The sequence below is a fragment of the Onychomys torridus genome, chromosome 18 (assembly GCF_903995425.1).
Source record: "Onychomys torridus chromosome 18, mOncTor1.1, whole genome shotgun sequence".
Lineage (NCBI taxonomy): Eukaryota > Metazoa > Chordata > Mammalia > Rodentia > Cricetidae > Onychomys > Onychomys torridus.
In genome coordinates this window covers 55,685,387-55,698,269 of record NC_050460.1, presented here as the reverse complement: position 1 = coordinate 55,698,269, position 12,883 = coordinate 55,685,387, and the positions used below count along the sequence as shown (strand labels likewise).

General features: G+C 38.8%; 1 protein-coding gene across 17 annotated transcripts in view; it reads right to left on the bottom strand.

Moving 5' to 3' along the window:
* Pcdh15 (protocadherin related 15) overlaps nucleotides 1-12,883 on the bottom strand; it is a 1,427,876-nt gene that overhangs the window by 361,319 nt on the left and 1,053,674 nt on the right. The window lies entirely within an intron of this gene.

Genomic DNA, 12,883 nt, shown 5'->3' with positions numbered 1-12,883 from the left:
GAAGGATGTTTACCAGGAAGTGGACTGATAACTTGTGAGGTCCTAAAAAGCCAGAGTCAATGGGAGATGCTGGCAGGTGGGAGGCTAAGGAAAGAATGGATACCTCAGTTCAAGGTCAAGGACAATCAGCTGGCTAGAATGCCCTCCCAATTGAGGAAGCTCAGGTTTTGTTCCTAATGTATTCAGCTGACTGGATGAACACCACTTACACATAGAATGTGACTTACTCTACCTTAAGCCCATTGATTAAACATTAATCTCACATAAGTAAACACATTCACATTGTAGTCAGATGTTGGACCAAACATTTGGTATGATTTGGCCAAATTCATATACAAAATTACCCATCCCAGGTTCTACCCTTCTAGTCAGAGAGGGAGCCACGAGATGACAGTTATATCAGTGGGAGGCAAAGTCTTCAAAGTTATATTTTTGTTTGTGTTTTTCTGAGTCAAAGTATCATGTAGCCCAGGTTGGTCTACAACTTTCAGTGTAGCCCAGGATGGCCTTAACTCCTTATCCCCCTGCCTCTACCTCCCAAGCACTGTCAATGTTTATGGGCAGAAATCTGTGTCTAGTTCCCAAAGAACATAGCTGTGCTTAGCTTCTCAATCAATTTATCCCAGGTCCTTTAAAGTTGTCAATAGAGTCTATGAAATTAAAATGTACTTCTAAGCACTCACTTTATGTTGCTCTAAGTTATTTGGTTTGTTTGAAAGTCTGGAGAAGTAATAATTAGAAGCATAGTTGCCTAAATCAGCTCTAGACATTTGTAAAGATGTGAATCAAATTAAAACTGGTTATCCTAGTGACTGGAACTTAAGGGCTGAGAACTTCCAATTTTTATTACATATATATACATATATGTATATGTATACACACATACATATGTGTGTGTGTGTGTGTGTGTGTGTGTGTTTGTGTGTGTGTGTGTAAGAGTGTGTGCCAAGTGCAGATGGGTGACCAAGGAGGCCAGCCAAGGGCCTCAGATATTCTGGAGCTGGAATTACAGGCAGTTGTGAGCCACTCATTTGACATAGGCGCTGGAAACTGAAGTCATGTTCTGTGGAAGAATAGCAAGCACCCTCAGTCCAGGAACCATCTCTCCAGCCTTGTACATATACATACACACACACACACACACACACACACACACACACACACATATGTGTGTGTGTGTGTGTGTGTGTGTGAGAGAGAGAGAGAGAGAGAGAGAGAGAGAGAGAGAGAGAGAGAGAGAGAGAGATGATGTGTGTGTGTGCTCACATGTGCAGACTCATGCCTGAGCTTGTACAGACCCTGGGTCCATGTCCAGTCTTTTCTTCAATAGGTTTTCATCACATTTTCTTGGGATGGGACTGCTCATTTTCCTGGGACTTACAGGTTCAGCTGCACTGGCTCTCTTGCAAGTTCCCGGGATCTGTCTCCATCCTCCCCTTCTGGGATATGGGATACACACACACACTCTACAACATCTAGCTTTTGATTTGGGGGATTATCCTCTGAACACAGGTTCTCATTCTTCTTTAACAAGCATATTTATCCGTTGAACCAGCTCCTTGGGTCACCAATTAATTATATTTTATTGAAGATTTATTATGATATAATGTATTCTGACTATTATTCCCCTCTCTCAAATCCTCCTAGATCTTAATAGTCTCCCAAGCATCCCAAATCCATATCCTTTTTTGCTCTCTCTTATTAGAAAGCAAAAAGGTATTTCAAAAGAAGAAAAAGAAGAGGAAGACAAGATAAAATAAAATCAAACATATCTGGATAGGACAAATTAAACAAATGAACAGAAAACAAAGAGCCAGGAAAAAGCACCAGAGACACATATAGATGTAGAGCGTGTGTATATCCCATATTGGGAGGATAGAGATGGATCCTGGCATGCATAGAAATCCACTAAAACCACAAAATCAGAAACCATAATTTATAAGGAAAACACCTATAGGGTAAGAACAAGGAAAAACAAAAAAAAAGACAAAACTCCAAAATACCATCAAATTGTTTTTGTTTTGGCTATCTACAGCTTGGTACAGCCTTAAGAGTATTTGTATACACAGTGAGACTCTGTTAGAGAAAACTCATTTTTCATTTGCATGTGGTTATCAATGGGAGATAGCTTCGGGGTTAGGATTGTGGCCTTAAGTCCAGGTGATATTTTGAATAAAAATGTCACTCATAGGCCCATGTATTTGAATGCATTAGTCATCAAAGTAGCACTATTTGAGAAGATTTAGAAGGATTAGGAGGTGTGACCCTATTGGAGAAAGTATGTCACTGTGAAAGGGCTTTGAGGTTTCAAAATCTCACTCCAGGCCTGGTGTTGCTATCCCTGCCTAAGAATCAGGATATATAATTCTCAGCCACTTCTATAGCACATGTCTGTCTGTGTGTCACCATGCTCCCTACCATGATGATAATGGACTAGACCTCTGAAACTGTCAGCAAGCCCCCATTAAAATGCTTTCCTTTATAAGAGTTGCCTTAATCATGGTATCTCTTCACACCACTAGAACATTGACTAAGACAGTCTGTTTCCCCTCTCAATGTTGGGACCCCATCAGGCCCACTCTGGCATAGGTCTTGTATATGTTGGCACAGTCTCTGTGAGCTCATATGTACGTTGGTCCTAATGTTTAGAAGTGCTTGTTTCCCCGGTGTTCACCATCCCTTTTGGCTCTTACAGTCTTCCCACCTCCTCTCCCGCAGGGTTCTTTGAGCCCCAAGGGGAAGAAACTGATGGAAATATTCCATTTAGGATGAGTGTCCCACAGTCTCTTACTCCCTGCACTTTGTCTGGCTGGGGGGGGGGGTGGGGTATGGCAGGCTCTGTATTTGTTCCCATCTTCTATAGTGGGGAGATTCTCTGATAATGGCTGAGCAAGGCTATTGATCTGTGAATATAGCATAATGTCATTAGGAGTCTTCTAGCAGAACAGCAGTATTTGGTTTTCTCTTAGGTCCCTGGCCTATCTAGTCTCAGGTTCTTGGCCACCTAAGGAACGTTGAGGATAGTATCTGTCTCATGGAGTAGGTCTTAAATTTAGTCAGATATTGGCTGGTTTATCCCAAAAGATTTGTTCTACTAGTTCACTAGAACATCTTGCATACAAATCACCATTGTAGATTGAAGTGTTTATAGCTGGGTTGGTGTTTACCTTTCTTCTTTGGTAGCATGCAGAGTACCTAACAGTAGCATAACCACTAGACAGTAGGGGAAAATAACCTAGAAACCATTTTGACTTCTCCATGTTTAATGAGTTGTGTAGGTGTTGTCTTCAGCAATAGGGCCTTACTATCAGCATTTGGATGGCAACCAGTAGCCATGGTAATAGCCTGGATGGTTTGGGGTTTCCCATGGGACCTCTTTGGCCAAAAAGTTGATTAGATATAATTCATTCCTAGTAATGAAAGCTTCATTTGGTGATGAGAGATGTCCAGTTGGGCCTCTGTCTCCTCGTTAGTTGGTGCTTCCATTTAGATCACCCTCATACATGTATATATTTTGGGAAGATTCTACTGTATCAGATTTCCTCACTTCCCCTCAAATGGTCCTTAGTTTTAGCTGTCCTACCTCCTCCCAGTTTGATCCTTTTATTTAAGTCTCCCTATTGATCCACAACTATCTATTCTTTTTTTTATTATATTTGTGTTTTAATTTTACAGATCAGCCATGGGTTACCCTGTCCTCCCCCCTCCCGCCCCCCACCTTCCCTCCATCCCCTCCCCTCCATTCCCATCTCCCATTCTATTTTTCTTTCCAAGTTGATCAAATCTTTCTTGCAGTCCCTTACTCTATACCTAAGATATGTGATTATATGGACTGTACCTTGCTTATTGAAGACATAATAACTAACATCCAAATAGAAATGAATACATAATGTATTTGTCTCTCTGAATCTGAATTACTTCACTCAGGATATTTTTTTTTTCTAGCTCCATCCATTTGCCAGCAGGTTTCATTTTTTTTTTAACTGAGTAATATGCCATTGTGTAAATGTACTATGTTTTCTTTATCCACTAACCCACTGATGAACATTTAGTCTGTTTTCTGGCTACTGTGACTAGAGCAGCAGTGAACATGGTTGAGTAAGTGCCTCTACAGGAGGATGTAGAATCGCTTGAGTATATGCCCAAATGTAATACAGCTGTATCTTGAGATAGATCTATTATCAACTTCCGGAGGAATCACCATTTTGATTTACCTAGTATCGGTACAAGTTTGCTCTCCTACCAGCAATGGATAGGTGTTCTCCTTACTCCTTTCCATCATGAGCTTTCCTTTCTTTTATTGATCTTGGCCAAAGTGACTGATGTAAGGAGAAATCTCAAAGTAGCTTTGATTTAGCTTTTCCTGATAAGTAAGGATGTTGAACATACATTTATGTGCTTCTCAGGCATATAAGTTTCCTCTGATGAGAAACCTTTGTTAGGATTTGTAGTCTATTTTTAAATTGAGTTATATGTTTCTTAATGTCCAGGTTCTTAGTTCTCCATACATTATGGAAATTAGCCCTCTACCAGATTATCAGATGCGTAGTTGGTAAAAATATTTTCCATTCTGACAGGTGTAAGGTGGTATCTCAGTGTAGTGGGTAGCCATCCCAGCATTGGCCTGGAAGTTCCAACCCCCACTGAGGCTTCGGTAATGGTCACACCCACAAGGTGGGGCAGAGGAGGAAGCGGAAGACGAAGGATCGGGAGGAGCTCTGTCTCTGGGTTCCCGGACTCTGGACACCGGAGGTAGACCGAGCAGAGTTCTCCAGAGAACACCGCCGGACTGCGCTATACCCTTGCCAGACCCTGTAACCTACCCCTTCATTTGTAAGTTACCCCACATAATAAACCTCCCTTTTAACTACGTGGAGTGTCCTTAATAATTTAACCAATTTCTGGCGCCCAACGTGGGGCACGAACCCACGACCCTGAGATTAAGAGTCTCATGCTCTACCGACTGAGCTAAGTTAGATATAAAACCTTAGACTCATAAATATAAAATAGATAGGATATCTTCTTTAATATTGTAACTGTAATTCTTGCTTGATAATTGTTTTTTTATATGTAATTGTACTATGTAAAAGTTAAAACCTTCCTAAAAAAAAAAAAAAAAAGAAAAGGGGAAGTGCTGTGGATATCGCTCTATGTAAATAAAGTTCTGATTGGCCAGTGGCCAGGCAGGAAGTATAGGCGGGACAAGAGAGAAGAGAATTCTGGGAAGTGGAAGACTGGAGAGAGACACCGCCTACCGCCGCCATGAGAAGCAACATGTAAAGACACTGGTAAGCCACGAGCCATGTGGCAAAGTATAGACTAACAGAAATGGGTTAATTTAAGATAGAAGAAGTAGATAACAAGAAGCCTGCCACAGCCATACAGTTTCTAAAAATGTAAGTTTCTGTGTGCTTTCTTGGTTGGGTCTGAGCGACTGTGGGACTGGCAGGTAAGAGAGATTTGTCCTGACTGGGCCAGGCAGGAAAATTCTAACTACATCTCAGAGTCATTTTGATTTGCATTTCCGGGATAATTAGGGATGTTGAGCAATTCCTTAAATGTCTTTCAGCCATTTGAACTTCCTCTGTGGAGAATTCTCTGTTTAGTTCTATAACCCATTTCTTAATTGGACTGTTGGGCATTTTGATGTCTAATTTCTTGTGTTCTTTATATATTCTGGATATCAGCCCTCTGTCAGATGTAGGGTTGGTGAAGACCTTTTCCCATTCTGTAGGCTGTCGCTTTGTCTTGTTGACTGTGTCCTTTGCTCTACAAAAGCTTCTCAGTTTCAGCAGGTCCCATTGATCCACAATGATACATCCTCTGTAGACTGCTGGCAATGGTCGAGAGAAAGCCTGATCTGACCTAGTCCGGTGATCAGATGGTTAAACACCCTAACTGTTGTGCTGGAACTCTTGTCCAATAACTGATGGAAGTGGATGTAGAGATCCTCAGCCAGTCCCCAGGTGGAGCTCCAGGTATCCAACTGTCGAGAAAGAGGAAGGTCTGCAAGAGCGTGAATTGTTGAATCCAAGATTGCAAAAAGCACAGGGACAAATAGCCAAACAAATGGAAGCACATGAATTATGAACCAAAGGCTGTGGAGCCCCCAGCTGGATCAGGCCCTCTGGATAAGTGAGACAATTGAATAGCTTGATCTGCTTGGGAGGCACCCAGTCTTTGGGGACCAGGATCTGTCCTTAGTGCATGAGTTGGCTATTTGAAACCTTGGGCATACACAGGGACACTTTGCTCAGTCTGGAAGGAGGTGACAGGACCTGCCTGTACTGAATCCATCAGGTTTAAATGAATCCCCAGGGGTGCCTTGATCCTGGAGGACATGGGAATGGAGGGGAGGGGTTGGGGGGAGGGTGGGGATGGGGGCGGGAGGGGGGAGGACAGGGGAACCCATGGCTGATGTATAAAATTTAAAACACATAATAATAAAGAAAAAAAATATTTTCCAATTTTGTATGCTGCCTTTTTGTCTGAGAGTTGGTGTCCTTTGCTGTGCAGAAACTGTTCAGTTTCATGAGATGCCATTTGATTAATTTTTTGTCTTAGTGCTTGTGATAATGGCATTCTCTTTTGAAAGTCCTTTATTTGCAAATAAGTGTAAGAGTATTTCTCACGTTCTTTTCGATCAGATTCAGTCTGTCTGGCCTTACGTTGAGGTCTTTGATCCATGAGGAGTAGAATTTTGTGTAGGGTTACAAGTATGGATCTAGTAGCATTCTTCTATATGCAGTCATCCAGTTTGATTAGGACCAATTGTTGAAGATGCTGTCTTTTCCCCAGTGTGTACTTTTGGCTTCTTTATCAAAACTCAGGTGTCCATTGGTGTGGGGATTTATGTCTGGGTCTTCCATTAGATTCCATTGATCAACTTGTTTATTTTAATGCCAGTATCATGCTGCTTTTATTACTATAGCTCTTTTGTCCCATTTGAAATTAGGGATGGTGATACCTCCAGTATCTCTTTAATTAATCAGTATTTTTAAAGCTATCTTCACTTGGTATTTCCACATGAAGCTGAAAAGTGTCCTTACAAGATCTGTGAAGAATTGTTTTTTAATTTTTATGGGGATTGCATCAAATCTTTAGGTTGCTTTTGGTAGGAAGGTCATTTTTATTATGTTAATCCTACTGATCCTTGAGCATGGGAGATCTTCCTATATCCTGATATCTTCTTCAGATTCTTTTTTCAGTGTCTAAAAGCTTTATTATTCAATTTTTCACTTACTTGGTTAAAATTATCCCAAGATATTTTATATTTTTGAGGCTACTATGAATGGTATTGTTTCCCTAAATTTTCTCTCAGTCTATTTTTTTTTAATTCATGAAGACTATTGATTATTATGAGCTATTTTGTACTATGCTACTTTGCTGAAAGTGTTTATCAGCTATAGGTGTTCCCTAAGGGAAGTTTTAGGGTCACTTATGTATGAAATCACAACATCTGCAAATAAAGGTGTTTGTACTTTTCCCTTCATATTTTTATTCCCTTGGTATCTATCCTTCAGTTGTTGTATTGCTATAGCTAAGGCTTCAAGTATTATATTGAATAGGCATGAAGAGAGCGGACAACCTCACTTGTCACATTCCTGATGTTACTGGAAATACTTTGAGTTTCTTTCTACTTAGATTGATGTTGGTTGATCCCACCAATGTTTAATGTGTATAATGTTTAGATGTTTCTGTACAACATGTATAATTACTAGCCTCTTACTTTTTCATTGAAAGAAATTGTGGCTCATTTTCCATTCATATGAAAAGACAGAATGTCCAATGATAAGGTCAGTATAAATCCATGGAAACCCAAGGAACACCTTTGCAAGTTGGAAAACTTTATTAAAATCCATTGTTTTTATATTTCTTTTCAGAAAAGAAAGAAAAGATCAGGCACCAAATGCTCTCCTTTTGACATTTGGAATGTGGCATGTTGATATATTTTTGGCTCAGGGCATTTATTACCTTGTGGCATTTTGCCTCAGCTGTTCCTCTGCACGAACAGATAATATACTGCATAATTAATTCAACACAAGCCTGCCAGTGCCACACCTGGCTGCTTAAAAAAAATACAGGTACTCAATCCTTTTAAAGAACTAAAATCACACTGAAGTAATTAGAAATACCAAGTCAGAATAAATTAGGCAGCATCCACACATACAACTTGCTTTTCAATGGTGGAATTCAAATTAAATGTAGTCACACATTTGAAAATTAACCTAAATTACCTACTTCTTATCAGGAGTCACTGAAGGGACACCCTACCAGGTGACTTGATGTGACATGGACAAGGAGAACTATAAGCAGTATTATTCAACTCTTTTCCAGGAAGGTGTTGTGTCAGTCAAATGAACATTGCATGTGATGGATATTTCTCCTGTTGTGTAGATGGTAAACTAAGATGTTTGCAGATACCAGGCTTATTTCCTACTACCACTGAGAATTTCCATTCATACTGACTTATCAGTAAGTGTCCTATGCTGGCAGAAAACATCTCTGTAATTTGTTTCCAAACCAAATTTGGAAACCATCAGAGAGTTTCAAGAATTTGTAGAAATTAATACTTGGATTTTTTTTCCCAAGTAAAAATGACCTTAATCTTGGCACTCAGAACATCGCTCCTTTAATGCTTCTCTAGACTTCAGAAAATCAATTCCTTCTCAGAGTTTAACTGTTCTACCAAAAAATGCAATTTTTTATTGAGATGAAGATGTGATAGAGTGGATGGTGGTAAACAGCACAGATCCTGTACCTCTGAAGCTGCATGCCTGGGACAGTCCTAACCACGTTTTTTAGTCTCTGTTATTGTCGCTCTCATTGATTCATGGTTGCTTCTGCTACCTGAATCTGAGGCTTCTAAACATTTGTTTGACCTTTGTGGAAAATGTAGAATATATCCCTTGGATGTGTCATTTATCAGTTGTTCTGTGATGTCTAATCTGCCATTGTTTCTTCTTCAAGCATGTGTACAAGGCCTCAAAAAGCTCCATGGGAAACACACTGCCAAGAATTGTCCTAAAGACTGAGCAGTGAGTCAAATCTAACATTAGAGACATTATTGAAATGGAAAGGGGGCATGAGGAGCAGTGTGCTGAGACACCCGGGGCTTGGTATGGCAACCAGGCAAAATGCTTATTTTATAGGGACTGTTAGGCTCCTGCTTAAAGAACACCTTGACTGGAAAGTGGATAGGCTAATTAGTGATCACCATTGTATTCTCGCTTTAAAAGACTTAAAGTGAATTATAATCTACAAGTACTATGGGTGTTTGTATAATCTATGATTATATTAAATTGATGTATACATATGCATATAAACGCTCTACATGTGCTTGTCTGTGATAGCACAGAGAGGTAGGAGCTGTTATTATTTATTTAGTGTGCTTTTGTATATAGTGTATGTGTCTTAACATCTGAGTTAATTAATTTAAAATAAAATTTACTCAACATCTGCTAGGTGAGGTCACTGGATTCAAGCTGGAATATAATAAAAAATAAAACCCTCACTTTTTACTGAGAAAGAAATAGGTGAATGAGTGCTATGTAACCCTTGTAGTGGGGACATGCCGACAAACATAATTTTACACTTTTCAAAGTAAATATAAGCTTAAAAGACAAGGATGGGTGGAGAAGTGCAGCACAACATCAAAATCATGTGTTTGTAGCTGAGGTGTTTCTGAGCTAGGGGAGGTGAGTTAAAGAAAAGGATAAGACACAGCATTACTTTGAATAAAATGCTGAAAACTTGGTGACTTATTTGATATGCCCTGTTAAACATCAATAATCTTTATTCTAATTAGCCAAGTATCAGAATAGAACTGTATTTTGAAAACTAACTTAGATTTTGTGAGGGTAACTTGAAGCAGAAGGGACAGAAATCTGGGGCTTCATAATGAACAAAAGACCCTGAAGTGAATGTGTTGGCATTGGGAATTGAGGAGCTCAAACGTATTTAAGCACAGTTAACAGGTCAAATGACAGTGGGTGTGCAGCACATCACAGTTATTCATGAAGGGCAGTAGGGCATCTATGCAGAGGTAAGCAGTAACTACAGAACACTAATAAACTGAAGTTTGGAACCTAGGATAGAGCCAGAGACAGAGATGGAGTCATAGCCTATTTAAAGAAAACCAGAACTCACTGATGTGGTGTTGCTTAACTTAGTCTTACCAAAAACTGTATTAAGGCACAAAAGTTAAAAACAGAGAAATCTAGATATCCTTACATTTAACAACAAGAAAAAATATGTTTTCCCCAAATGAATAAAACCCATCAGATATTTAAGATGATGAACTCAAGGTCCTTGAGGGAAAGAACAATGAAAGAGACACAGATGTTTGAGCTCCCAGACTGTAGACTATTGATACAGAGCGTGGTCTGGGGAGACATTTTAAATGTGAAGATCTCCGGAAACCCCATCATTCTGATATTGGATGGAGCAGCTCTGAAGAAGACAATATAAACAAACTGATGGAATTAATTTGGACAGTTCTATGGGAATCAGAGCTCTTTGACAAAGACTTTCATGGGGACATATGCAGCTGGATGTTATGAGGATCTGTTGAGGGCTTTATGCAGGGGAGGAAAAATTTTCCTTACCTGGTAGGTAGCTAATTCTAGCACACTGAAAAGCATTGGAACAATAGTCAAAGACAGCATATACAAGAATGCAAATACTATGTCAGCGAGTCAGAGTACCTATTCAGGGATAAATTACTCAAAACAAAACAAAACAAAACAAAACAAAACAAAAAACAAAAAACAAACCCACTGTCAAGAAACTAAAAATCACATATATACTACTGCTTGGTTTTGAACAAATGAGTTAAACTTTATTGTATCTTAGACCATGCTTCATTTAGAATACCAAAGAATGGAGACACAAATTAAAAAAAAACACAGAAATTTGGATGTGAAATGTAAAAGCCAACTGCAGCTTGACCAGTTATGTTACAGAATGGATTCAAGTAATGAGTAATGAATTCTAAATTCTCAGTTGTAGAGATTTTTTCAATGTTAATAAAAGACAAACTTTATGGGCAAAATAATAGCTTTAAAAAGGTGATAAATTAAGAGTAAATTTATAAAATAATATTTTGTCAAGATCTTCCTCATCTTATTTGGCCAGGTTAAGTAATTAGCACAGAGTCTCACATATATTAGGGCTCAGTAGACATTTATAAAATTACTAATAAATAACTGGTATTGGAATACCAATGACTTTAGGATCTGTATGATACCATATATACATAGTAATATAGTCAATACTAAACAACACTAATGTTAGTGTCCATAAAGACATTAATTTCTGTTGAAGACAGTTTTCTGTAGTAGAAAACATGATCTGCATTTATAAACATGTTTATCTCTAAATATATACCCACTTAAAATTTAATAGGAAGCATAGACTTTGATTCTCTCCTCTCTCTCATATATATATATACCAGTTCCTAAGTTAAACATGCTAAGTTAGAGTACACTAGACCACCTTCTAAAAAGTTTTTTTTTTTTTAAAGCTGATAAATTCTGTGTGTATTGTAGTAGAATTCAGAATATCACTGAGATAATTCTCAGAAAATTTCCCAACAACACATGGGGGAGTACTGAAATGACTTTGGGAATCCAAGGAATTAGTTTGAGAGTCAGACAGTATGTAATTAGAGTCAACACGTGCGGTTCGGCTGACACCAATGGTGATTTTCCTCACTCAGAATGTCAAGATTTTATTTACTGAAATTTCCCAAAATTTTGCCAGGATATATAAGGAAAAATAAAGATTTAAGGATGCAAGGGGAGCAGGGGTAGTGAAAAGACAGACATACACAAAGCAATTTGAATGTGAAATTTAAAAATGAACTCCAGTTTTGACCTGTGATTTAGAATGGATTCGAATAACGATGTGGAAGAACACATGGACCCCTAAAATTTCCCTTCTCATATGGTCTTCTTAGAGCAGAATTTGGGCACTCCCCCAGCAACATTTGTCTACAGCTAAAGCCAGCAGAGGTTTCACTCTGGCAGAAACGACACTGCAAACGTCGGAGCTACTTCACAGACGTTTATGACCACTTCTCTAATAAGCCTATTTTTCAGCTCACTGTCTTGCCTTGGGCAAGCTCCAGCAGAATTAACCTGCTAGCAACCCGAGTTAGCCATCCCAAACATGGTTCCAGTGCCACAGGCAGAAATATTGAGACGCTTCTTCAAACCTCATAAAATAAAATCATAGCTTTATGGAAAGTTTAAATGATTATAGTTTGAAGGCACTGAATCCAGAAGTAAACACATTGCATATTTATTTTCCTGGATGGCAATACAAATCATCTCCAATGAGTAACTATCAACTTACATCATTATGGATGTAAAAAAATAAACTTTTCTTTGTTTCTCAGAGCATTAAGGAATGAATTGATCTCTCACAATGATGAAGTTTGAGGCTGGAGAGATGAAGCAGAGGTTATTACTCTTGTAGAGGACCTGCCTTCAGTTCCCAGAACCCTTATCTTTGGCTCACAACTACCTATAACTCCAGGTTCAGGAGATCCAGGGCCCTCTTTTGACTGCTACAAGCACCAGGCACATATGTGCAGGCACTCATGCATGCACAGAAAATAAAAATTGAAATTAAAATATGAAGTATAATGATTGATTATCCTTGAATTTTTATGTAGCATTAATTCATAAAGCATAATTTTAAGAGCTACTTAAAGGATATCTTCTCATGTGTTTATCTTATTTGCTTGAATATCTCCTTTTATACCAGAAAGCATCTGCCATGCCCAGAATCCCTGATGTTTCTGTTTAAATTGTCTTTCAAGGGGGTTAATGAATCAGAGATTTCTTAACAAGATATCAGTTCTCTCCTTGCATTATAA